The sequence below is a fragment of the Mauremys reevesii genome, linkage group 4 (assembly GCF_016161935.1).
Source record: "Mauremys reevesii isolate NIE-2019 linkage group 4, ASM1616193v1, whole genome shotgun sequence".
Taxonomy (NCBI): Eukaryota; Metazoa; Chordata; order Testudines; family Geoemydidae; genus Mauremys; species Mauremys reevesii.
Window position 1 is genome coordinate 32,693,291 of NC_052626.1, and position 27,799 is coordinate 32,721,089.

The following is a 27,799-nucleotide window of genomic DNA, read 5'->3' on the forward strand; positions in this document are numbered from 1 at the left end:
CCATGAAGAGAGATTTGTAGCCTGGCCCAGCTTCTTTAGCAGTACGAATGCATTGTTCTTAGAACGCTTCTTCGCATTATCCAGCACCTGCTGAGCAACAGACTCTGAGCTCTTTGGTGTTTCTGGGGGGTTGCAGTTACATTCAGTCCCTGTGCTGGTAGAAACAGACTGATTTTCACTTTCTCCGCATCGCTCGGCTTCACCTACATTAGGCACCTTTGAAGCTCGGCGCTGTAAGGTTTACCCTTTTAGTATTCAGCTCAGTCGTTTCTTTGAAGAACAGACTCGTTTCAGCATCCAGTAAGTGAGTTGTGGTCGGTCGTTAGGCCCCCCTTAGGATACAGAGGTCACCAGTGTTCTGAGCGAAGCGTCAGATTTTTCCCAACTCTCTTTAGAATGCCGTTCTTTTAGCGCCCACCCCCCACCCCCTCGGGGACACAGCGTCCATCAGTTTTCTGAATGAACCATCAAACTGTTCCCAAATACTAGAATATAGGGGAGCGGTGACGAGCTTATGGTTTTGGGAGAATGGTTTGTCAGTCCTTGGTGTTTTATTCACAACCCCTAGAGCACATGCTCTGGGGTTGTGAATGTGTGTGGTTCTGTGCACGTTCAGAGCCCCTCGAGCGCATGCTCTGGGGTTGTGAATATGTGTGGTTCTGCGCATGTTCAGAGCCCCTCGAGCGCATGCTCCAGGTTTGTGAATGTGGGTGTTTACTCAGGGTTTGCTGTGGCAGTGGCCGCTGAGGAACTGCAGTTGTGGTTGTTGTTTACCAGAGTCTTGTTTTGCCCTTGGGTTTGACGGATATGAGGTCTGGACTGCCCAGGTGCTTCATCTGCACTCTTGTGCTGTTTTGCGTTGTTAAAGGTCTACAAGCAGATTCCTGGTTCTTTGGCGGTTCTGGAGGAGGTGTCCTTGTAGCGCTGACTAAGCATTGTCAGAAAAGTTGCCCAGGCCTATGGGGGGTGGGGGGAACCATTTTACAAAACTGAACTTTACCAAATTTCGCCCCCACACCCATGTATGTGAGGTTTTCAAATACAAAACCTCACAGAACAACCCAACCAATAAGCAAAATATATTTACCGGGCTTCATCCATCCATCAGTCACTGATGCTGGTGAATTTTCCCTTTCAGCTGTCTTGTTCCCTTTTCTTCTGAGCTTGTTTTCCCTCTGCTCTAAGGATCTCTCATGTTTCCACCGTACTGTGGAGCAAACAGCATTATTATAAAACACAGGAAACCGTCTTGTAAACTTCAAAACTAAATATTCATTAGGGGGGTTTTCTGTTTAAAAAGTCAGCGCTTTAAACCAAATCATCCAGTTCAGGCTGTACTAGAAACACGGGTTTTGAGTTTATTTCTACCACTTAAAACATAAAACAAAAACAAACAAACAAACAAACAACAACAAAAACCTCAAAAACATTTTTTTAAAATACATCTCAATTTGCAGAATAAAAACCAAACTGCTTTTAAAATCCATTTTAAACCACATTTTGCACAGGAAAAAAACCCTGTTGGTTTGAAACAAACCAAGTACTTTTAAAACCCTACATCTATGCCTTGCCCAGACCCCTCTCACACACAAATTAGCAGCTTTAGAAACACACCAAACCAAGTTTGCCTCCATATATTGTTCAATAACCCCCACCCCCTCATGCATTTAAAAGTCAGTTGCAAAAAAGTTCCCTTTCACTAAGGGATCATGTGTTGCAGGCACATGCTTGTCCCGTTCCCCCCATGTGTGTTTGGGCCTTCAGGTTAAAGAACAAACAAAAATGTTAGTTACTATTACCACCAAATCCCTATACAAACTGTGCAATACCTACAGTTTTTTAAAACAATATTAAGCACAACTATAGTTAAAATGTTTTTTACCTTGGCCTGGTGGTGAACTGCAGCTTAAAGTTACTGGGTCCATGCTAAGCAGATGATGCTGCAATGAAGATAGGCACCATTATTTTCCTAAGACAGCCTGGGCAAGGAGTGGCACTATACAATATATAGTTTCAGAGTTCAAGCCAGCCAGCTGTACCTCTGTCTGCCGTCCAGCAGCCTTTCAAGAAAGTTTCTGTTGAAAAGGACAGTCTCCAACAGACCTGAGGTTTTTATACCATCTTAGCCCATTGTTTCAAACAGACTTCAGCAGAGTAGCTAGCAGGTTAATTTAATCCCCACAGCTCTGAACTAATAGATCCTGAAGGACTTTAGGCACCCCTCCCGCAGCACCCCCTGTGGTGATCTGGGATGGGGGAACCAAGCTGTCTGCACAACAGGGCTTTTTTTTTCTTTTTTCCTTTTTTCTGTAAGTTAAAATAAATGTTTCTGTGGGGGCTTCTTAGAGTATTGAACAGTCCCCATTTCCAAGCGGGGGGCCCTTTGCAGAGATCAATGAATGTCTTGGGGCTTGGGTTTTTTTTTTTAAACACGTTTCTTTCATGCTTAAAGTTTGGGGTGGAGGTGTTTTCTAGAAAGAATGACCCAGAGCATTCAACCAACTCCAGGGCCATATTTAATCTGTCCAATAGTGTTCCACCAACTCCTGGGGTCATATTGAAACTGTCTAATTGAGTTCTGCCAACTCCAGCAGTTATATTGAAACTGTCCAATGGCATCTGTGAATTCCTGAGGTTTTATTTCATTTCATATTAATCAGAACTCACCATCCACCCCCACCCACCCCCATCAAATTTAACCCTATGGCAGCAAGGGTAAGTAATCGCAGTCACCCTGGCTATTCAGTGGCGGGGGGGTTAAATCCACCCAGTTCAACAGGATAAGTCAACTCTATTGTACACAAACACAGGTCTGAACAGCCTGTTTGTTTTACTGTAAGCACATTTCTTAGGATTTTCCCCCCACCCACAACATACATTTCAGCTTTTTGCTGTAAATGGGTCACTTTTACACACAAAACCCACAAGCACTAGGTTCTCACACACAATTGATTTTTGATTGAAAAGACATACAGCTCCTTGAAACCAAACCAAGATGCTTCATTAACACTTCTAGCTCACTTAAGGGCCAAAGGCCTTCGAACAGAAACACAGATAGTCACAAAGCTCTTTTCAATAGGGTTTTTTATTTTTAATTTACAGCTACCAAGTTTTCTATCGTGTGTTTGTCCCCTCACCATTCTCTAGCTGAATCCTTTTAGATTTCTTACAAATAGTCTTTTCCTTAAGCAGCGATCTGTAACTTTTTGTGCAGACTAGATGGCCAATATCACGCCGTGTCGTGGAAAAACGACCCCGCGTTGTGTTTGGATCAGAATCACCCGAGGCCCCTTTATTACGAGCATGCCGGGGTGGGGAGGGGCAGCAAACTGTCATCCCCCTGAACAGAGATTTTTCAACAGGTTTTATAGCAAAAAACCCACAATTCGTGATGCATACGTCCTTGTTCACATGATTGCCATAACTGGAGAAATGCTGTGCAAGTGAGTGGAGACCCTGACTGTGTTTTAAAGAAAATGAACCAGAAGGTGCCTGCAATTTTTCCACCCCAGCTGTAAGCAGGTTATTTTCTTTAAAACTCAGTCAGGGGCTCCACTCAATTGCACAGCATTGAACAAGGTCCCCCCTTGCGCTAAATGTTCTTGGCTTAGGCACAGACATTGCACAGCAGAACCTCTGGCAATAACGGTGTTTAATCAGCTTTCCAAACCCAGCTCAGCACATAGGCCCCGGAGCTTGCAGTTGATATCTATGACACGTCCCTTGCATTCTTTACAAAGCTTTTCCCTCAGGCAGTGCTTAAGGGCAGCATAAACAGCAACACATACAATAGTCCACGTGACTTTTTTACGCTCACGACGTGGCACTGGCTCAGTTAGTTCTATGCCAAGCCTCCTCTGAAACACCTCATGGCCATCATCCTCAGAGTCCTCTCCAACAACTTGTATCGGTGTTGAGCAAAACCAAGGTGGGCCCGGTTATCTTCCCTGCTTGATGCAACGCTGTCCAGGGTTTCTAGGCCGTCTAGAAAGGCATCATTGAGCTGTTGATTTTCATAACAGAAACAGTGTAAGCAGCCCACTGCTTGTTTTTAGATTTACACAACCCCCGGTTCCTTACCCATTATTGCTTCTTAATGGGTCAGGGACCGGGGGTTGTGGACATCTCAAAACAAGCAGTGGGCTGCTTACACTGTTTCTGTTATGAAAATCAACAGCTCAATGATGCCTTTCTAGACGGCGATTGCTTCTTAATCATTCATTTACCTGTGTGACGTCTTTTCTGTTCACCTTCTCCACCGGTGACACCCCTGAGCCTCAATCGCATTCCACCTCTAAGCGGGTGGACAAAGAGAGGCCACCATGCTCGTTGGGCTGTCTCACAAGCAGTTGGGTTTGGGGTTCCGGTTCCGGTTTATCCATCAATGGCTGGGCCGAAGGGCTCCCCTCAGTCGCTTCCTCCTCCTGCTCGGGACTGTCGCTGATGTAGCGCTTTCTCCGCGGATGGTCAAAGACCCTCGGGGCGAAGACAGAGTCTGAAGTTCTCACGGGGGTGGTGAAGGAGTCCAGGTTTCCTCTCAGCAGCCTTTCCACAATTTCTAAACCATGTGTCCTTGGTAAGAGATGGCCTCATCTGTCCGGTGCTGGGACTTATGGGGTAATGGTGCTGCACTCTGATTGGCAGAGGGCCTTGGGAGGAGTTCTTAGTGGGGTCATACGGCCCACTTCCGGATGGGTCACCCTGCCCCAGAACTCTCCCTGATTGGTCAAAATCTCCTCTTAGGGTAGTCCTATCGGGTCAAACCCATCCTAATTGGTAGATGGCGGTCGGAGGAGTTCTTAGAGGGGTCACACGACCCACTTCTGGATGGGTCACCCCACCTCAGAACTCACCCTGACTGGTCAAATCTCCTCTCAGGGTGGTTCTTCTGGGATGAAACCCATCCTGATTGGTAGAGAGTGGTGGGAGGAGTTCTTAGAGGGGTCACATGACACACCTTGCTTCCAGTCATGTGGCCACCTTGACCCCGGAGTTAAAACCCCCCATGGGGCGGGAAATCCGGTGACAGGTGGGAGGGAATAAGGGGTCAACGGGTAGGGCTTGGGAGGGTCAAGGGGAGGGGTTAGGGTTTGATTGATGGTGGCGTTCATGATAAATACCAAGATTACATGGATACCGTGGAAAGAAATGTGGACTCATTACCTCTGGACTGGGACTATGACTGCCCTGTTGACCTACCACCTTGGCTGAAAGCTGCTTTTCCCTGTATTTACGCATTGTTGGGGCCAGAATTAGTGGATCTCCCTGCGTACAGTCATGAGAACCGGTCCTAAGAGCAGGCCCTTTTGGGGAAGAAGAAAAGTGGGACTCTGCTACGCCTCTCTTTAGACAATCAGCTCCTGAACAAAGTGATCATTTGAAACCATTACCCTCTGCTGTGAATCCCACAATTGTTGGCTCACAGGAAATCTGCAAAGGGTTTCATCAAACTTCCTCTGCAAGGATTTCCAATCTAAGGCTAGTTTGGGCAAGGGACAACTGGAAGACAGATTTCAAAACACACGATGGACATTTTAGCGGTCTGATATGCTATTTGAGCTAACTAACGGTCCCCTGACCTTGAAACACTTAATCAGTGATGTATTTGGGGACAGTGTCATCTATTGGGGTGACATACGTCTCTTTTTGGAGAACCCAGAGCAGCACGCGCAGCACATCCGAACCTGGAGAGGTTTCGGCTGCATGGTTTCAACGCAGAATTGGAAAAGCGGAACCTCCAGCCAATTCTCCACAGAGTTTTGGGGGTACATCCTCTCCCCAGAAGATGTTATGATTGATCCAAATAAGGTGGAAGCCATTGATAAATGGGGCGAAGTTGGAAGTCATCAAGAAGTGCAGCGCTTCCTAGACTTCACTCATCCTGTGAAATCGAGACATGCTGGCTCTCAGTGAAGCTTAGTCGGAAAACCACGCACCCCACACAGAGGTTGGAACCACCCACTCCCAGGTTGTCCTGAGGAGCCATGATTTCTCCAGGAGCTGAGTAAAGGGACAAATTTCCAATCTAAGGCTCGTTTGGGCAAGGGACAAATGGAAGACAGATTTCAAAACACACGATGGACATTTTAATGGTCTGATATGCTATTTGAGCTAACTAACAGTCCCCTGACCTTGAAACACTTAATCAGTGATGTATTTGGGGACAGTGTCATCTATTGGGGTGACATACGTCTCATTTTGGAGAACCCAGAGCAGCACGCGCAGCACATCTGAACCTGGAGAGGTTTCGGTTGCATGGTTTCAATGGAGAATTGGAAAAGAGGAACCTCCAGCCAACTCTCCACAGAGTTTTGGGGGTACATCCTCTCCCCAGAAGATGTTATGATTGATCCAAATAAGGTGGAAGCCATTGATAAATGGGGCGAAGTTGGAAGTCCTCAAGAAGTGCAGCGCTTCCTAGACTTCACTCATCCTGTGAAATTGAGACATGCTGGCTCTCAGTGAAGCTTAAACGGAAAACCACGCACCCCACACAGAGGTTGGAACCACCCACTCCCAGGTTGTCCTGAGGAGCCATGATTTCTCCAGGAGCTTGATAAAGGGACATATTTCCAATCTAAGGCTCGTTTGGGCAAGGGACAAATGGAAGACAGATTTCAAAACACACGATGGACATTTTAATGGTCTGATATGCTATTTGAGCTAACTAACGGTCTCCTGGCCTTGAAACACTTAATCAGTGATGTATTTGGGGACAGTGTCATCTATTGGGGTGACATACCTCTCTTTTAGGAGGACCAGAGCAGCACGCGCAGCACATCCGAACCTGGAGAGGTTTCGGTTGCATGGTTTCAACGCAGAATTGGAAAAGCGGAACCTCCAGCCAACTCTCCACAGAGTTTTGGGGGTACATCCTCTCCCCAGAAGATGTTATGATTGATCCAAATAAGGTGGAAGCCATTGATAAATGGGGCGAAGTTGGAAGTCCTCAAGAAGTGCAGCGCTTCCGAGACTTCACTCATCCTGTGAAATCGAGACATGCTGGCTCTCAGTAAAGCTTAAACGGAAAACCACGCACCCCACACAGAGGTTGGAACCACCCACTCCCAGGTTGTCCTGAGGAGCCATGATTTCTCCAGGAGCTTGGTAAAGGGACACATTTCCAATCTAAGGCTCGTTTGGGCAAGGGACAAATGGAAGACAGATTTCAAAACACACGATGGAGATTTTAACGGTCTGATATGCTATTTGAGCTAACTAACGGTCCCCTGACCTTGAAACACTTAATCAGTGATGTATTTGGGGACAGTGTCATCTATTGGGGTGACATACATCTCTTTTTGGAGAACCCAGAGCAGCACGCGCAGCACATCCGAACCTGGAGAGGTTTCGGCTGCATGGTTTCAACGCAGAATTGGAAAAGCGGAACCTCCAGCCAACTCTCCACAGAGTTTTGGGGGTACATCCTCTCCCCAGAAGATGTTATGATTGATCCAAATAAGGTGGAAGCCATTGATAAATGGGGCAAACTTGGAAGTCCTCAAGAAGTGCACCGCTTCCGAGACTTCACTCATCCTGTGAAATCGAGACATGCTGGCTCTCAGTGAAGCTTAAATGGAAAACCACGCACCCCACACAGAGGTTGGAACCACCCACTCCCAGGTTGTCCTGAGGAGCCATGATTTCTCCAGGAGCTTGATAAAGGGACATATTTCCAATCTAAGGCTCGTTTGGGCAAGGGACAAATGCAAGACAGATTTCAAAACACACGATGGACATTTTAACGGTCTGATATGCTATTTGAGCTAACTAACGGTCCCCTGACCTTGAAACACTTAATCAGTGATGTATTTGGGGACAGTGTCATCTATTGGGGTGACATACGTCTCTTTTTGGAGAACCCAGAGCAGCACGCGCAGCACATCCGAACCTGGAGAGGTTTCGGTTGCATGGTTTCCACGCATAATTGGAAAAGCGGAACCTCCAGCCAACTCTCCACAGAGTTTTGGGGGTACATCCTCTCCCCGGAAGATGTTATGATTGATCCAAACAAGGTGGAAGCCATTGATAAATGGGGCGAAGTTGGAAGTCCTCAAGAAGTGCAGCGCTTCCTAGTCTTCACTCATCCTGTGAAATCGAGACATGCTGGCTCTCAGTGAAGCTTAAACGGAAAACCACGCACCCCACACAGAGGTTGGAACCACCCACTCCCAGGTTGTCCTGAGGAGCCATGATTTCTCCAGGAGCTGGGTAAAGGGACAAATTTCCAATCTAAGGCTCATTTGGGCAAGGGACAAATGGAAGAGAGATTTCAAAACACACGATGGACATTTTAACAGTCTGATATGCTATTTGAACTAACTAACGGTCCCCTGACCTTGAAACACTTAATCAGTGATGTATTTGGGGACAGTGTCATCTATTGGGGTGACATACGTCTCTTTTTGGAGAACCCAGAGCAGCACGCGCAGCACATCCGCACCTGGAGAGGTTTCGGTTGCATGGTTTCAACGGAGAATTGGAAAAGCGGAACCTCCAGCCAACTCTCCACAGAGTTTTGGGGGTACATCCTCTCCCCAGAAGATGTTATGATTGATCCAAATAAGGTGGAAGCCATTGATAAATGGGGCGAAGTTGGAAGTCCTCAAGAAGTGCAGCGCTTCCGAGACTTTACTCATCCTGTGAAATCGAGACATGCTGGCTCTCAGTGAAGCTTAAACGGAAAACCACGCACCCCACACAGAGGTTGGAACCACCCACTCCCAGGTTGTCCCGAGGAGCCATGATTTCTCTAGGAGCTGGGTAAAGGGACAAATTTCCAATCTAAGGCTCGTTTGGGCAAGGGACAAATGGAAGACAGATTTCAAAACACACGATGGACATTTTAACGGTCTGATATGCTATTTGAGCTAACTAACGGTCCCCTGACCTTGAAACACTTAATCAGTGATGTATTTGGGGACAGTGTCATCTATTGGGGTGACATACGTCTCTTTTTGGAGAACCCAGAGCAGCACGTGCAGCACATCCGAACCTGGAGAGGTTTCGGCTGCATGGTTTCCACGCAGAATTGGAAAAGCGGAACCTCCAGCTAACTCTCCACAGAGTTTTGAGGGTACATCCTCTCCCGAGAAGATGTTATGATTGATCCAAATAAGGTGGAAGCCATTGATAAATGGGGCGAAGTTGGAAGTCCTCAAGAAGTGCAGCGCTTCCTAGACTTCACTCATCCTGTGAAATCGAGACATGCTGGCTCTGAGTGAAGCTTAGACGGAAAACCACGCACCCCACACAGAGTTTGGAACCACCCACTCCCAGGTTGTCCTGACGAGCCATGATTTCTCCAGGAGCTGGGTAAAGGGACAAATTTCCAATCTAAGGCTCGTTTGGGCAAGGGACAAATGGAAGACAGATTTCAAAACACACGATGGACATTTTAACGGTCTGATATGCTATTTGAGCTAACTAACGGTCCCCTGACCTTGAAACACTTAATCAGTGATGTATTTGGGGACAGTGTCATCTATTGGGGTGACATACGTCTCTTTTTGGAGAACCCAGAGCAGCACGCGCAGCACATCCGAACCTGGAGAGGTTTCGGCTGCATGGTTTCAACGCAGAATTGGAAAAGCGGAACCTCCAGCCAACTCTCCACAGAGTTTTGGGGGTACATCCTCTCCCCAGAAGATGTTATGATTGATCCAAATAAGGTGGAAGCCATTGATAAATGGGGCGAAGTTGGAAGTCCTCAAGAAGTGCAGCGCTTCCTAGACGTCACTCATCCTGTGAAATCGAGACATGCTGGCTCTCAGTGAAGCTTAAACGGAAAACCACGCACCCCACACAGAGGTTGGAACCACCCACTCCCAGGTTGTCCTGAGGAGCCATGATTTCTCCAGGAGCTGGGTAAAGGGACAAATTTCCAATCTAAGGCTTGTTTGGGCAAGGGACAAATGGAAGACAGATTTCAAAACACGCGATGGACATTTTAACAGTCTGATATGCTATTTGAGCTAACTAACGGTCCCCTGACCTTGAAACACTTAATCAGTGATGTATTTGGGGACAGTGTCATCTATTGGGGTGACATACGTCTCTTTTTGGAGAACCCAGAGCAGCACGCGCAGCACATCCGAACCTGGAGAGGTTTCGGCTGCATGGTTTCAATGCAGAATTGGAAAAGCGGAACCTCCAGCCAACTCTCCACAGAGTTTTGGGGGTACATCCTCTCCCGAGAAGATGTTATGATTGATCCAAATAAGGTGGAAGCCATTGATAAATGGGGCGAAGTTGGAAGTCCTCAAGAAGTGCAGCGCTTCCTAGACTTCACTCATCCTGTGAAATCGAGACATGCTGGCTCTCAGTGAAGCTTAGATGGAAAAACACGCACCCCACACAGAGGTTGGAACCACCCACTCCCAGGTTGTCCTGAGGAGCCATGATTTCTCGAGGAGCTGGGTAAAGGGACAAATTTCCAATCTAAGGCTCATTTGGGCAAGGGACAAATGGAAGACAGATTTCAAAACACACGATGGACATTTTAACGGTCTGATATGCTATTTGAGCTAACTAACGGTCCCCTGACCTTGAAACACTTAATCAGTGATGTATTTGGGGACAGTGTCATCTATTGGGGTGACATACGTCTCTTTTTGGAGAACCCAGCGCAGCACGCGCAGCACATCCGAACCTGGAGAGGTTTCGGTTGCATGGTTTCAATGGAGAATTGGAAAAGCGGAACCTCCATCCAACTCTCCACATAGTTTTGGGGGTACATCCTCTCCCCAGAAGATGTTATGATTGATCCAAATAAGGTGGAAGCCATTGATAAATGGGGCGAAGTTGGAAGTCCTCAAGAAGTGCAGCGCTTCCTAGACGTCACTCATCTTGTGAAATCGAGACATGCTGGCTCTCAGTGAAGCTTAGTCGGAAAACCACGCACCCCACACAGAGGTTGGAACCACCCACTCCCAGGTTGTCCTGAGGAGCCATGATTTCTCCAGGAGCTGGGTAAAGGGACAAATTTCCAATCTAAGGCTCGTTTGGGCAAGGGACAAATGGAAGACAGATTTCAAAACACACGATGGACATTTTAACGGTCTGATATGCTATTTGAGCTAACTAACGGTCCCCTGACCTTGAAACACTTAATCAGTGATGTATTTGGGGACAGTGTCATCTATTGGGGTGACATACGTCTCTTTTTGGAGAACCCAGAGGAGCACGCGCAGCACATCCGAACCTGGAGAGGTTTCGGCTGCATGGTTTCAACGCAGAATTGGAAAAGCGGAACCTCCAGCCAACTCTCCACAGAGTTTTGGGGGTACATCCTCTCCCGAGAAGATGTTATGATTGATCCAAATAAGGTGGAAGCCATTGATAAATGGGGCGAAGTTGGAAGTCCTCAAGAAGTGCAGCGCTTCCTAGACTTCACTCATCCTGTGAAATCGAGACATGCTGGCTCTCAGTGAAGCTTAGATGGAAAACCACGCACCCCACACAGAGGTTGGAACCACCCACTCCCAGGTTGTCCTGAGGAGCCATGATTTCTCCAGGAGCTGGGTAAATGGACAAATTTCCAATCTAAGGCTCGTTTGGGCAAGGGACAAATGGAAGACAGATTTCAAAACACACGATGGACATTTTAATGGTCTGATATGCTATTTGAGCTAACTAACGGTCCCCTGACCTTGAAACACTTAATCAGTGATGTATTTGGGGACAGTGTCATCTATTGGGGTGACATACGTCTCTTTTTGGAGAACCCAGAGCAGCACGCGCAGCACATCCAAACCTGGAGAGGTTTCGGCTGCATGGTTTCAACGCAGAATTGGAAAAGCGGAACCTCCAGCCAACTCTCCACAGAGTTTTGGGGGTACATCCTCTCCCCAGAAGATGTTATGATTGATCCAAATAAGGTGGAAGCCATTGATAAATGGGGCGAAGTTGGAAGTCCTCAAGAAGTGCAGCGCTTCCTAGACGTCACTCATCTTGTGAAATCGAGACATGCTGGCTCTCAGTGAAGCTTAGTCGGAAAACCACGCACCCCACACAGAGGTTGGAACCACCCACTCCCAGGTTGTCCTGAGGAGCCATGATTTCTCCAGGAGCTGGGTAAAGGGACAAATTTCCAATCTAAGGCTTGTTTGGGCAAGGGACAAATGGAAGACAGATTTCAAAACACACGATGGACATTTTAACAGTCTGATATGCTATTTGAGCTAACTAACGGTCCCCTGACCTTGAAACACTTAATCAGTGATGTATTTGGGGACAGTGTCATCTATTGGGGTGACATACGTCTCTTTTTGGAGAACCCAGAGCAGCACGCGCAGCACATCTGAACCTGGAGAGGTTTCGGCTGCATGGTTTCAATGCAGAATTGGAAAAGCGGAACCTCCAGCCAACTCTCCACAGAGTTTTGGGGGTACATCCTCTCCCGAGAAGATGTTATGATTGATCCAAATAAGGTGGAAGCCATTGATAAATGGGGCGAAGTTGGAAGTCCTCAAGAAGTGCAGCGCTTCCTAGACTTCACTCATCCTGTGAAATCGAGACATGCTGGCTCTCAGTGAAGCTTAAACGGAAAACCACGCACCCCACACAGAGGTTGGAACCACCCACTCCCAGGTTGTCCTGACGAGCCATGATTTCTCCAGGAGCTGGGTAAAGGGACAAATTTCCAATCTAAGGCTCGTTTGGGCAAGGGACAAATGGAAGACAGATTTAAAAACACACGATGGACATTTTAACGGTCTGATATGCTATTTGAGCTAACTAACGGTCCCCTGACCTTGAAACACTTAATCAGTGATGTATTTGAGGACAGTGTCATCTATTGGGGTGACATACGTCTCTTTTTGGAGAACCCAGAGCAGCACGCGCAGCACATCCGAACCTGGAGAGGTTTCGGTTGCATGGTTTCAACGCAGAATTGGAAAAGCGGAACCTCCAGCCAACTCTCCACAGAGTTTTGGGGGTACATCCTCTCCCCAGAAGATGTTATGATTGATCCAAATAAGGTGGAAGCCATTGATAAATGGGGCGAAGTTGGAAGTCCTCAAGAAGTGCAGCGCTTCCTAGACTTCACTCATTGTGTGACATCGAGACATGCTGGCTCTCAGTGAAGCTTAGACGGAAAACCACGCACCCCACACAGAGGTTGGAACCACCCACTCCCAGGTTGTCCTGAGGAGCCATGATTTCTCCAGGAGCTTGGTAAAGGGCACCGGGATCAGCCTCTCAAAGGTAGGGGAGGGTTGTGTGAGGAGAGGGTCTAAGAGAGGAGGAGCGTGGGCTAGGCTCTGTATTTGGGCTTGGCAGGGATCAATAGAAGGGAGAGGGCTGTTAGAGGGCAATGCGGGGTGGGAGGGGGGTTGGAGATGGGGGCAAGGCGTGAAATGTTCAGCTGCTTTCGATCAACTGGTATTATATGGGCATTCTTGGGGGCGCAGATTGCATCAGACCTGCACCTGAATAAATAATAGGGACTGAAATATGCAGACACTGAAGTTTTGCAGCCAAATTCTCAGGAACCTTCCTCTTCAATATAGGATCAGGATTTTGTTTTGAATTGTTTTATTTTTTTTAAAAGTGCTAAGCAGATGCTACCCTGTTAGAAGAGGAAACAGAAGGGAAAAGTGAAAGACTGTTACTAAAACCAATGAACAGCTGCAGAGAGTGGAGACCCGGCAAAGCAGACAAATGAATACTGTGAGTAAATAACCTGAAAGCAAATGGGGAAGAAAACCTCCTCTGGGTAATTGTGGCTCTTGGGGCAAAAATCGGGTTCCTGGTACGTAGCCTGGCTGAGATCATCCCTTTTCCCTGGGATTCAAATGTCATTCTCTGTGTGGTGTCCTTATTTTATTCCTAGGGAAAGGATCCCCAAAGGAGGTGTAAAGATCCGGGACTCTAGTGTCTGCCAGAAGCTTCAGCCACCTTCACAGGTAGAAGTCACTGGCTTTCCTACAATGCCACTAGTGCTCTTCCTGCTCTCCAGATCTTCTCCCTCCAGCTGGACAGAGACACCCCTTAACTCCCTGAGTCCTGATTTCCTGCCATTCAAGGGGCTGAGGGTTTGCATTGCCCCCACCCCAACCATCTGAGACTTTTCCTATGGGAATCTCCCCAGAGCAGGGGAGAAATCTGTTCTTCCATTAGAACCAGTCTGCTCAGTAAATCCACCCACACTGACCTCATCTCAGCTGCTTTGTTTATCCGACATTAGTGGTATCTTTGGAAAACCCTTAGCGTGTTGGGGTGTGAGGTGGAGCAGGGGATGCAGGAGCTCCAGCAGATTCCCCTGAAGAACACCACCCTGTCTTTCTCTGGTCAGGTTAGAGCTCGCCCTCCATTGCGGAGGTGAAGACTGGATGGGAGCTGCTGGATTGACCTTGATGTGCCATGTCCTTGTGTGGATGAAGGACCTACATCTCAGGGGTGGCCAGCAGCAGATGTAACACGTGTCCAGGAATGGGCTAAATAACCTACATTGAGAGGCAAGTAAAATCGTGGCCACATGTAGACATCACAGGAATTGACCCAGGGTCCTTCAGCACAAGCCCCTCTCTCTCACTGTCAACAAATCCAGCTCCACCCACTAGACCACACCCCATTCCAGAGCCCCAGAACCCAGGAGCTCTGATTCTCAGAGCCAGGCCTCACATCACAAGGCCAAACCTCCTCCCATTATGGGTGCTGCAGAAGGGACCATTGGCAAAAAAATACCCTCTACATTCCCCCTGTCAGAGACTGCGGCCACGGGTGACAAGTGAATGAGCTGAGATCTCCCCTGTGGGAATCCAAGGGGCTGCACATTTGGGGTTTCACAGGGACGGCCTCTGGCAGCCATTGACAGAGTGTTCTTGGGAGGAGATTTTCCATCTCTAACAAAGGGTTTCTGTTCCCCCAGATCTCAGCCGCTCAGCAGAACGCGGGAGAGCCGAGTGCTGATGGGCTAGAGGGGTCCCAGGAGTCGCTGTGCAGCAGGGGCAGTGTCTGCAGTCACCGTGGGCCACACCCTGCACTCCAGACAACCCAGGCTGGTTCCCTGGATTGCAAAGTGGACGTTAGCTTGTGGAATCAGTGCTGGTGCCTGTGTCCACAGCTGGGATGTTTTCCTGAGGCTACTCAATGGTCCAAGAATCGCCGTGAAAGCAAGAGGAGAATGGACATTAGAGAGCGAGGCCGGGACCTCTGCGGGGCTGCTGCAGTCAAACATCCACTGCCAGAAGAGAGACGATGGGAAATGCACTTCGCTGGCTGGCCACAGCCGCAGCAGCTGTCTCATAAAGCTCTGCTCATGCTCCAGCCAACAGAGGCAGGACGAAGAGCCACACAGGGAGAGCCTGGGTTGCAATTAGCAAGTCACGTTTTTTTCAGTGGATTATGCTGCCCTGACCGTCTATTTCCTGCAATGTGCACATCCAGCTTCCCTGGCTGACCTCAATGGGAGTTAGTTTCTCCGTGCCCACAGGACAGGGCTGGCCTTACCATGAGGCGAACTGAGGTGGCTGCCGCAGGTGCCAGACTGTGGCAGGGCACCACTAGGACCCAGAGCGTAGAAAATTGTGTCTGGTGCTGGTGCATATGTTTTCTCTCTGCTGTAGATGCACAGAGCTTGTGGAGTGCTGTGCTGGAGGAAGGGGGCACAAGAGACATAACAGACAGGCAGGAGAAACGGGGAGAGGGAATAACAGAAAGCAACAGGAGCTGCAGGGAGAGAGAGGAGGAGGAGCCTCTAATGTACCTCTTGAGCACCCCCAGGAGTCTGGACTAACACCAGCTTGTCAGGGAGCTTCCTATTTCCTGCTGCTTCCCTGAACCCGCTTGAGGAGAACAGGCAGTCAACTGAAGTAGTAGGAGCCGAGTAGGCCCTTAAGACGCTGATCTCTTCCCTCGCTCAGACCCTGCTACCAGCCTGCTTATTTGTCCCCTGCCACTCTAGCTGGCACAGAACAGCAGTCATGAGTGAAAGAAGAAAACGCCCCTCTGGGGCAGCATTCAGAAAAAGAAAGAAAGCAAAGGAAGCTTTTCTGTCTAAGCAGGAAGGAGCTCTCCTGAGATACATAGACACAAATGTTCACGGTGAGCTTTCTGGCCCCAGTGAGGATGTGAGTGGTGAGGAGATGCCTGATCTTCCAGGTAGTCGGAGTGCAGGTGACCTGGCAGCTACTGCAGCATCCATATCTCCATCTCAGATGGATGTAACCATGAACATTCCTGAAGAAAAGTGTAGATCAGAGAAGAGTGTGGTGGAGGCACAAGAAACAGCTGCTGCTGAGTTCAGTTCCTTAAATCTAGATGATCCAGGACTGTGGACCCACTTGAGCAGTAGCCTGAGGGACTTCCTCGTACTGCCTGGGCCACAGCAAGTGAAAAACGTCATGTTCCCCAAAGACAAAGAAAATAGAAGTTTCCATCCACCACATTCCTGATGTGAAATCCCCAATGGTGACAAAGTGGAGAGGCCATGGCTTACGTGATAGACCCAGGCCAGTTGGGTACAGCAGAATAGCAGAAGGCAGATATACTGGTCACTGGATTAACAGTTTTCTGTTCCCTGACTGACCAGAGCAGGGGCTGCTCCAGGCTAATGAGAACACCTGTCTCTAATTAACCTGTAACAAGTCAGGTGAGGCCATTAAGCTAATGTGACCACCTGACTCTAATTAAGGCCCTGCTGATACTATACAAAGGGCTCAGTCCAGTCAGGCAGAGGAGCCAGGGAGCCGGAGGAGAGGAAGTGCGGCTGAAGGGCTGGTTACTGAAGACACCCTCAAACCATCATTAAAGGAGCCCTAAGGTAAGGGTGAAGACGGGAGAAGCAGGAGAGCGGTGGGGAAGTGGCCCAGGGAAATGTAGCAACTCTGGCAGTGAAAGGTCGGCTGCCAACAACTGCTACCATTAGGGTCCCTGGGCTGGAACCCGGAGTAGAGGGCGGGCCCGGGTTCCCCCCAACCCACCACTACAGGAACAGCTCCTGGGAGGGGAAGTCAGGTCCCTGTCAGGACAGGAGGATGAACAGAGACTGTGGGAGTTCTCTCACCAACCGCCTTGCAGCCTATGATGAAAAGGGCTCAGTAGACTGTAACCCTGACCCTGGAGAGAGAAGGGCTACGTGGAGGGTCACAGTGAGCCACTGAGGCAGCATAAACCACCTAGAAGCGCAGGACCCACGGGAGCAAGGGCAGAGCTCTGCCACAGTACTCAAAACCCCAGAATGCTGCACACTGTTTTGTTGCAAACTCTTCCAGTCTAATGTTCCAGCCACACTGAGTTCTGCAGGAACAAAGGATTGGATAAATCTGGCTAGGAATGGGGCATGCCACGAGAAGGCAGCCAATCAGCAGAGAGCATCCAGAGGTGGGAAGAGCTTGAGATGAGCCTAAGGTTAAAGGCCACCAGAGATGATGAGCATCAAGGGAAGATTGCATCAGAGTTCTGAAAAGGCTCTTTGCCATTGTGAGGGGGCTGGCTACCCAAAACCTAGCACCGCGCGGCACTTCAGATCAGCTGCATGTGGTTTGGACAGTACTTGCTTTTTAGGCAAAACAATGAATGATGCAATCTGAAGCTGGTATTGCGTCATACATGATATGCATTGCATCATGTTATTCCTGGAAGTCATGGATGATGCAATCGTAACGAAGCTTACATCACTCTGCTGAACAAATTGCCCTATATCAGCTCTAGAAATCATACAGTGTCGTGCTCTCTTATTTGTCAGTGTTTGATTTTGCAAAGGGACACATTTCTGTTTAGCCAAAGTGAGCAGAGATGCCTCGTAATTGTGTGAACAGTGCAGATAACTTCTGCTATGTTTGTGGTGAAGTGACTTTTGCATCACAAAAGCGCAGTATAACCACTATGGTTAAGAAAGCCTATCACCTTTATTTTGGCTGCAAAATTGGAGATCAGGACAAGAGGTGGGCCCCACATATATGCTGCAACACTTGTGCAACAAATCTTCACCAGTGGTTGAACAGGAAAAGGAAATCTATGCTTTTTGCAGTGCCAGTGATTTGGAGAGAGCCAACAGATCATACCAGCAATTGTTACTTCTGCATGGTGCCTCCAGTTGGGAAAGGTGTGTCAAAGAAGAAAAAGTGGACTGTGCATTATCCAAACATTCCATGAGCTATACGCCCAGTACCCCATGGAGAAGGACTGCCGGTTCCTGATGCACCAGAATCATTCTCACTTGAGTCAGATGAGGAAGAGGAAGAGGATGAAACTTCTGGTCCTGAACCATCAATGTCACAGGACCCACATTTTCTCCCATCCTCCTCCTCTGAACCACACCTCATAACACAAGGTGAACTGAATGACCTTGTCAGGGATTTGGAACTACCCAAGAGTAAGGCAGAGCTGTTGGGCTCCAGACTACAGCAGTGGAATCTCCTGGCAGGTGATGTTAGGGTTTCCATGTTCCGTGACCGTCAAAAGGATCTTGTCCCATTCTTCTTCATGGAAGGTGATCTTGTAGTCTGCAACAACATTGATGGTGTGATGGCAGCCCTCAACATCGTTCATGATCCAGATGAGTGGAGACTGTTCATTGATTCATCGAAGACGAGTCTTAAAGCTGTTTTACTGCATAATGGCAATGTTTTGCCATCAATTCCAGTTGGTCATGCAGTCCATATGAAGGAAACCTATGACAACGTGAAACAACTTTTGAGGTGCATAAACTATGACCAACGTCAGTGGCAGCTTTGTGGCGTTTTGAAGGTTGATGCTCTCTTGCTTGGTCTGCAGACTGGATACACAAAGTACTGCTGTTTTCTCTGCAAATGGGATAATCGTGCAAGAGATTCCTACTACATCCAGAAAGATTGGCCACTCCGACAGTCATTGGAGCCTGGGAGGAAAAGTGTTCAGCATCCACCACTTGTTGAATCAAGGAAGATTTTGTTACCACCCTTACACATCAAGCTGGGTCTGATGAAGAACTTTGTCAAGGCCATTGACAAAACACAAGCAGCTTTCAAGTACCTCCGTGGACAATTTCCAAGGTTAAGTGAAGCTAAGATAAAGGAAGGTGTCTTTGTTGGTCCTCAGATTCGTGAACTTCTTTGAGATGATGCATTTGACCATGCACTGCGTGGCAAGGAAAAGACGGCATGGAAAGCCTTCCAGTTAGTGGCAATAAATTTTCTTGGAAACAAGAAGGCAGACAACTACAGGTTGTTGGTGGAAAACCTCCTCAAGGCATACAAAAGCCTTGGTTGCAACATGTCACTAAAGAGACATTTTTTGCACTCTCATCTAGATTTTTTTCCACCGAACTGCGGAGCAGTGAGCGACGAGCACAGCGAGAGATTTCACCATGACATTGCAACAATGGAGAAACGCTATCAGGGCAAATGGAGCCCATCAATGCTTGCAGACTATTGCTGGACAGTGACAAGAGATGCTCCATTTAATGAATACAAGAGACAAGCCAAGAAGCGCCGAGTAGACACTGAATAGGACTAAACTATGTACATAATAGTTTTTTGCCTTTTGTTTCATAATAAATTTTAGTTAGATAACCCTTTTGCTGATTTTTAAAGTGTTACATAAACAGGACAGGTGAAATATTATCATGTAAAGCAACCATAAACACATGAAAAGACCTAGGTTTACAATTTATGATTAAAACTCTACTATCTAAACAATATACATAGACATAAAATGTAAAAACTTAAATATCTAAGAAACAGTAGCCAATCAGTTGTTTTAATTGTCATATTTGAATTCAGCACATCAAAATACATAATAAATACCACATTTTGTCTCTCAAAAATTGTAGACCAGTGTAATTCATAATAAATGACTATTCATCAGAAGAAAGAAAGAACGTCCTAGTTCTTACATCTCCTGCTTTCTTTGTATGTGTCAGTCTTCCTTAGATCATAGAGGCTTTGTATCAGGGAGTGTCCTTACTTTCTCTGTCTTGTAAAGTGCACACTAGTGACACTGACCAGATAAATAATGGAGACATCACACACACACAAAAATAACCAAGCCCTTTGTTATGGAGACTGTTCTCCTCAGTAAAGCAAGCTATAAACATTAGGAAATGCACAGAGGACTAAAAGGCTGCAAAGTGAAGCACTCTCAAGTTAGGAAATACCAGAATAAGCATTGCCTGTGCAACGTTAACACTGCAAGAAATGAGGCAGGGATCCTACAGGCAACAGACTCCTTCAATACCCAGCCCCAGAGCAGAAAACCCTGTGTGCTGAATAAGGAACGGGTCCTGTGGGAAAAAAATACTATGGGATCATGTAATTAAAGTCTGCATCATCCTGCAAATGAGCAAGAGGACTGAATTGAGGGTGCCAGGGCAACACTTCTTTGGACATTTGCTAACCTGAGAATGCTTCACTTTGGGGGAAGAGGCTGCAGCTGGAGCCATGCCCCAAACTGAGCGACAGGGCCTTATAAGAAGGCCAGGGAAGGTGGAAGGATCAGTCTCTCTGTCTGTAGAGGGAGAAGGGCCTGGCTGCAGGGAGCTAGAGACAGGGTACCTGAGTGGAGCAGGGCTGGGGAAAGGCTGAGGAGCTGGGGAGCTCCAGCCTGGAAAGCCCCAGGCTGTGGCCTAGCAGAAGGCCAACAGGTCCTGGGGGTTGCAGAGGGCAGCCCAGGGGTAGGCCAAGGCAGCAGGTCCAGACCCTCCTTGCCGGTGATGAGTGGCTGATCCTGCAGCCTGCCCCAGGGCGCAGGGCTAGATGATGACTGGCAGTAGCCATATACTGATGTGAGGTGGGAATAGTGGGTTGGAGGTTCCCCAAGAAGGGGAGACCCTGAGACTGAGGGGTTACTGCCAGGGGGCAGCACCCCAGCTAAAGGGGCACCGGGTCCAGGGAGGGGCACGGGGGCCAGAGGACAGGCGGATCACTGGCCTGCAGAGGGCGCTCCGGAGCTGGAATGAGCTAATTCCCAGAAGTCACCAGCAGGAGGTGCCGTGGAGGTGAGTCCACACCTCTACAAGCTGTTTAAACAACGAAGCTCTTACTCATGCGTTGGTTCAGTCTATATTTTATTGCCATTGTTAGCTTGGTGAAAATTCCCGTTTCACCACTCAGGGCTGTGCTGATCAGAGTATTGAAAGTCATTAAATTAAATTGCATTAAAACAAAACTCATTTCATGCAACTTCAGGGTCAGTGAAAGTTCTCTGCTGTAAGCCTGAATGTGCAAGAAGCAGAGAAACAATATCCAAGAAAAAGAGCTGGAATTTTGCATCTTGTTTTCACCTAGGCCTTACTGAGGACAGTAGCAAACACCTGCCCTTTGCGAAGGAACACAGCACCGTACCGCAGCACAAACCTCACTGAGCACAGCAGGGGCTGTCCCGGTTATCCAGCTCTGGCCCTGTTTCATTACAAACTTCCTGTCTGTGATGATGTTCTGATAACATGGGGGCAACCAGCTGTCAAAGGGAGCTGTTGCCATGGCAGCCAGGGTGCTAGTCATTCTCCCCAAGTATGAAAATGAACCAGAGGGAGGGAGTGCTGAGTGGTGGGTTAACTCTGATGTCACAAGGCTACTGCTCAGGCAGCACCAGTGGGCAGCAAATGTGTGGTGTGTATGTGTGTTTGGGGGTGGGGGGGGGGCAGGCTTCCAAATTTCCCCAAATTTCCTAAAGAAGCCAACAACATAACTACCCAGAATACACAGTAATGGTGATTCCACCCATATGATAATTAGTCACTGAAATTTGATTCAAATCCTGCATGGCATGTTTAGAAACAAGGGTTCCAAAAAAGGAGAGGCCTTGTAAACCAGGAAATGTTGATGCTCTGGTGCATTTGTGGTTGTTAAAATTGAATACTGTGACTTTAAATGTTGGGCAGGGTTCCTGGGCGTGCTTGCATGCTGGGGAGCTCGGTAGGGCAGCACACAATCGGGGCGTAGCAGCAGCCAGTCAGCAGGTCCCCAGTGAGTTGTGCTTCTCTGTTATAGGCAGTAGCCTGCGTTCTCTCCCTCTGAGTTTTGGGTTCTTATGTGTTATTGTTCTGGCTCCTAAGAAACAAATTAAGGAGACCTTGCGAACGTCCAGCAAAAGTATTTTATGATGTTCTCAGTAACCAGCTCACAATCCCAGCAAGATACCAGGTCCCATCCTTTTCACACACCAGGGGTCCCCCACTGTCACCCTAGAGACGGGACAGAAATAGGGTTTTGGGGGTGGGGTCCGGGCTCCATAAGGGCAGTGGTGGGTTCTCTATCTCTCGATGGCTTCACGTCCCCACTGGCTGCCTTTCTGGGAGATGCTTTACCCAGACGCAAGTCCCTGGGCTCAGTGAAGGGGTAACCGGGTCCAGTTATGGTCCGGGGTATCCAGGAGGTCAGACTGGATGGGCTGATGGATCCTGCTGACTTTATACTCTATGGCGCAGCCTCACGCTAAGAGGTGTCATGTCTGAACACTGGGGAATGAACTCAGAGCTCAGCCCCTCCATCCAGGACCACGGTTTGGTGGGTCCCACTCAGAGGTTAAAACTTCCTGTGTTGCTGGGGGGGGGGGGGAATTGCTTGACCCCCCTTCCCCCCCCGGCTCCACCCCACTCTGCCCCTTCCCCAAGCCCCCATGCCTGCCCCACCTCTTCCTCTTCCCACGCCTCGCCCCTCCCTTGCCTCTCCTGCTCCCACCTCCCCTCGCCCCTGCATCTTCTTCATGCCACTGAACAGCTGATTGTGGTGGGCAGGAGGCGCTGGGAAGGTGGGGGAGGAGCTGATTGGTGGGGCCACCAGCGGGTGGGAGGATTGGGGGGAAAGGGAGGGGGAGGAGCTGAGCCATGGGACCCCCATGGAGTTGGTCCCTATGGTCCCATTGACACCCAACACCAAGTCAACAGGGACAATGGGCCAGGAGCAATGAGGTGGGGGGTCCCTGTAGCACCCCACACAGAGAGGGGGGCTCCAGATCTCATTCTGAGAACCTCACCCAAGCAAAGCCTTTACAGCCGTCCATGGACCCAGCACACATCATGTCCTCTGTGACGGGGCTGTAACTCGCAGGCTCTTTTAATGCTTCACAGAAGAGACTGTTGCAGCTCATGGAGCCTACAGCGAGCACCTCCACCTCCTGCAGCAGCGATGGGCAGGAAATACCCGCTGGAATGACGGGCCCGAGGGCAGAGTGACTCGGGTGGCGTGAGGGGCGGTCACACTACAAGTTGTCATATTAAGGATCTATAAGAAGTTCCCTGCTCTGGGAGGGGAGTGGGGTCCAGTGTATTAGAGCGGGGGTTGGGGCTCAGAGCCAGGACTCCTGGGTTCTAGCTCCACCTTTGGGAGGGGAGTGGTGTATCTAGCAGATTGGAGAGAGAGAGAGAGGGTGTGTGGGTGGGTGGAGGGGGAGTTGACCAGTTTAACACGTGCTAAAGGCAACAACCCAGATTTTAAAGGTATTCTAGATATTGCTCTGCTCAGCCTTGTAGCCCTGAACTGATTTTGGAGCCTAAATCATAATACAGACACATGGGGCCAGATAGTCAAAGGGAGTTGGGCACCTATGGGTGCAGGAAGGTGCCAAGCAGGATTTTGAAAAGCTCTTAGGCACCTATAAAAGCTGGTAATTTCGAACCTAAGTATAATAGAGTCAATGGGAATTAGGCACTTAATCTGCACAGCTACCTTTGAATACCCTGTAAGGAGCACAGCTGCACCATTAAGTGCCTAAATCCCTTTGACGCTCAGGCCTGTGGGGCACGTTTGACAATTTTGAGCCCCGTCCACACACAGTTTGCCCTGGTTTGGTTCAAGGGGTTTAAATGTCTGAGCTGATGCTGCGCAGTTCCAGGTCAGGCCTAACACAGGGCCGTGAGGCTATAACTAGGTGTGTGATTTGATGCTGCTGGATGCCATCTGCTGGCTGCCTCTGAGATTGCTTCCTGTTGGTGTGGAGCCGGCATGTGTGAATATACAGATGCAAACTCCACCAATAGGTGTGGTTTGTGTGACAGATTGTGTCACAGAGACCCCCTTGGGCCTGCCACCTGATGTGCTGAGACTGCCTCTGAGCCTGTTTTCCCTGCCAGCCTGGGACTCCAGAACCCTGCTAATACGAACCATCTTGGTAGAACTTTAACTCATCCTGTCTTCATTCTGCCACTATGTGAGAGAGAAAGAAAGAAACCCCACATTTCAACTCAGACCCTCACCCCCATGATAACCCTCATGCTATAACGTCCTGACCTCATTATAACCTTAACCCTATGATAACTTTAACCGCCTGTCCCTAACCCCCATGACACTATCTTATCCCTCCAGCTCTAACCCACTAGACCCCACTCCCCAAGCACAGCTGGGATAGGACCCAGGAGTCCGGGCTCCCAGCCTCATTCTCATTCCACATGCCCAGGGGAAGTGAGGCTGGTGTTTTGCTGTGTGTCTTACCTGCTTGGTTCTGTCTTCCCTGGGAGTGAAGAAAGAGAAGGGGAAGATATTAGGATGTTGGTGGTGCCATTGCTGGGGTCTGACATGATGTGTCTGGGGGGATGAGTGCCAGTAGCTTCACCCATAAATCTCAGGCTACACCCACTCTCCTGAAACAGCCCTGCTATCCTTAGCAACCGTTAAAAATCTTAGCAGAGTCACTATTCAGCTTGCCATCTGTAGGTTCCACAGTTAACAATCCCTATTGCTCTGAATGGGGTGGCTGAGGAGTGAAAGCAGAACTAGGGGCTAGATAGGCAGGGGCTTCTATGAAGGGTGAAGGGGTTGGATCCCCCTGTTATTCACTAGCCCAATTCTCTTCTCTGCAAGCCCATCTCTCTCTCCTCACCCCCGGGGAGGCAGGGTCCAGGCACTCATCTCCACTCCACCCCACACTCACCCTGCACCAGGCTTGTCGCCAGCAGTGCAGTGACCAGCAGGGAGCAGAGATGCCCCATGATCCAGCCTTGCCTGGTCCCATTAGTCCAAGTTTACCCCAATGTCCCCAAACGACCTGCAGCTATGTCGCAAATGACGCACGGACATGCTCAGTCGACTGCCTTTGCTCGCCAGTAGATTCCATCGCAGCGGCTGGTCAATTACCCCTCCCCCTGCATCTCTCGCGGGGGTCAGACCACAGGGCTCACACGTGTAACCGTTCGGTGTCCATGACCCTTACATGCTATTTGCCTCAATCGCTGACTCTCGGCTCTGTTCAGGAACATGGGCCTGGTGACACCACAGAGTTAGGGTGACACAAGGAAGCTCAAGTCGACCTCACTCTGGAAGATCTACCCTTAGACTTCGCTTCCGCCAGTGTAAATCCCCCCAGCCCCCGCACTGTGCCAACAATAACTCCACCTCCGCGAGCGGCGTAGAGTTCAGGGCGATGTAGTTCGGTCAACACAGTGTCAGTGTAGACACTGCATTGCTTACGTGAACTGTTCCCGGCTTCCAGGAGCCTTCCCACAATGCCCCGCACTGCCAGTACAGCCGATACAAGTGATGCTGGTGAGGACGAGCACTCTTGACACCGGGAGCAGAGTGTAGCCACGCACAAGTGATGCAATTACCGCGGTGGCTGTAGGCTGACGGCAGTTAGGTTGACTTAATTTGGTCGTGTAGCCACGGCCATAGTCTTGCTTTCACTACAGCTGTAGCTCTGGGCTGTGCTAGGAAGCACAGTGTGGATCCTGTGTTGAAATCGTTCCAGCTGCTGCGTTGTGTTCCTGTGGGACCTGGTAGTTCTGTGCGTGTCCAGTGGATCTGGGCTGGATGCTCCAGGGTGACACTCAGAGAACACAGGGGGTCAGGGGCTGCCTGTCACTAACCGGCCCACACAGGGCGAGGCCTGCGGGGCCCGAGCAGGCAGTGCTTGTGAGGGTGGAGGCTGGTGGCTTCGGGGAGCTGATCCACACTAGCCACAGACAAAAAATGTTTAAATGATGGGGGACGTTAGCACTAGAAAATTAGGAAAAACCGACACAATGACAATAGTTGTTTTTTTTTGGCAACTGCCTCACGTTCTTGACTCCTATTCAATTTGTCAGCCACTGTAGCTCCTGATCCTTTCCAGCCGTACGCCCACCTCGCCAGTTATACCCCCGTCTGTAGCCCGGCCTTTGATTTTTCCTTCCTAAGTGCGGCAGTTGGCCCTCGTCTTTATGGAATTTCAGCTCGTTCATTTCAGACCAATTCTCCAGTGTGTCAAGATCACCTTGAATTCACATCCTGCCCTCCGTGTAGCTAAGAAACCAGCTGCCATTCCGAGCTGGACCGGCCTAGCAAGGCAGCGTGAGGATGGGTGTGGTATAAACACCTCACTAACGAGCTAGATCTGTCTATGGACTATGCTCCGTCCAGCTGTCCAACCATGTCCCCTCTCTGCAATCCCTGTCTCCAGTTACACCTGGTAACCTCCCCTGGACATGTGGGGTGCAGGACTGGGGGCACCCTCAGTGCAGCTCTGCAGGCGTCATCCCCAGTACCTCTCTTGGGGTGGAGCCGTGCCCTTGGGCTGCTCTCAGACCGAGCCCCCCATAGCTGGGTAAGTTTCCATTGGGCTGCTGTGAGCTGGCCACTCTGATTCTCTGGCGAGTGCCACCGAGAAGGCACTGCCCGCTGTACCCGCTGCTGTGGGGTTTTGTCTTCCCTGGGGGCCTGGGAGCGCAGCACCCTGCACTCCAATGGGAACGAACAGCTGTTACTGAGCTCAGCCCCCTGGAAACACCCGACCCGCCAGGACGTGGGCTCAGCCGTGGGGAGAGACGCTCAGAGCCCCCCGGGCGTCTGCCAGCCCAGCCAGCCAAGGGGTCTGGGAAACGCCAGCTGCTGTTGCTCCTGTTGTTATTGCAGGGGGGCTGCCTTGGGCACCCTGAATCTTCCCCCCAGCTCACAGGGCCCCGGGACTCATGGGCCAAGCGCAGCCGGGCAGAGCAAACCACCGTCCCCCAGGGGTTGGCCACAGGCGGGGGAGGGGATTGAAGGTCACTGGAGCAGATCTGGGCACCGAGCCCGGCAGCTCTGACAGGCAGAGCCAGCCCTGCTCTGCCTCCTGGCAGATCTCGGAGCGTCCTGCTCTGAGAGACCCTTAGCCCTGGATCCTAGCTCTGCCGGTGCCCCTCAAACCCAACCCACAGACCCCTGCTAGCCCAGCCCTGGGCTCCTCACCCCACAGATCTGCCAGTGCCCCATAGCCTCCTGCTAGCCCAGCCCTGGGCTCCTCACCCCACAGATCTGCCAGTGCCCCACAGCCCCCCGCAAGCCCAGCCCTGGGCTCCTCACCCCACAGATCTGCCAGTGCCCCACAGACACCTCTACCCCAGCCCTGGGCTCCTCGCCCCACAGATCTGCCAGTGCCCACAGCTTCCCGCTAGCCCAGCCCTGGGCTCCTCACCCCACAGATCTGCCAGTGCCCCATAGCCTCCTGCTAGCCCAGCCCTGGGCTCCTCGCCCCACAGATCTGCCAGTGGCCCCCAATCATGTCCCTCAGCCCCTGATATCCCAGCCCTGGGTCCCTGCTCCTACTGCTCTGCTGGTGCCCCTTGCTCCTGACCCGCAGCCCCTGCTACCCCAGCCCTGGGCTCCTCACCCCACAGATCTGCCAGTGCCCCACAGCCCCCTGCTAGCCCAGCCCTGGGCTCCTCACCCCACAGATCTGCCAGTGCCCCATAGCCCCCCTCTAGCCCAGCCCTGGGTTCCTCACCCCACAGATCTGCAGTGCCCCTCTGCCCCCAGCTACCCCAGCCCTGGGCTCCCCCCTTCCCCAGCTCAGCTCTGCAGCTGTAACTCACCCTGGAGAACAGACTCGAGCACAGACCCGTTTGTCTCTGGTGGTTTCCCTCTGCCCCCCTCGCGCTGCGTCTCTCTGCACTGAGTGATGGGCCGGCTGCTCCCTAAGTCTT

The 27,799-nt window shown here is 49.9% G+C and overlaps 1 long non-coding RNA gene across 1 annotated transcript; it reads right to left on the bottom strand.

The window, feature by feature from the left end:
- Nucleotides 1-1,177: 1,177 nt before the first annotated feature.
- Nucleotides 1,178-27,752, bottom strand: LOC120402958. The gene is made up of 3 exons (XR_005597384.1): nucleotides 27,689-27,752; nucleotides 1,883-1,940; nucleotides 1,178-1,207 (listed from the first exon to the last, which is right to left on the bottom strand). It is a non-coding gene; the product is annotated as an uncharacterized LOC120402958 (long non-coding RNA).
- Nucleotides 27,753-27,799: the final 47 nt, after the last annotated feature.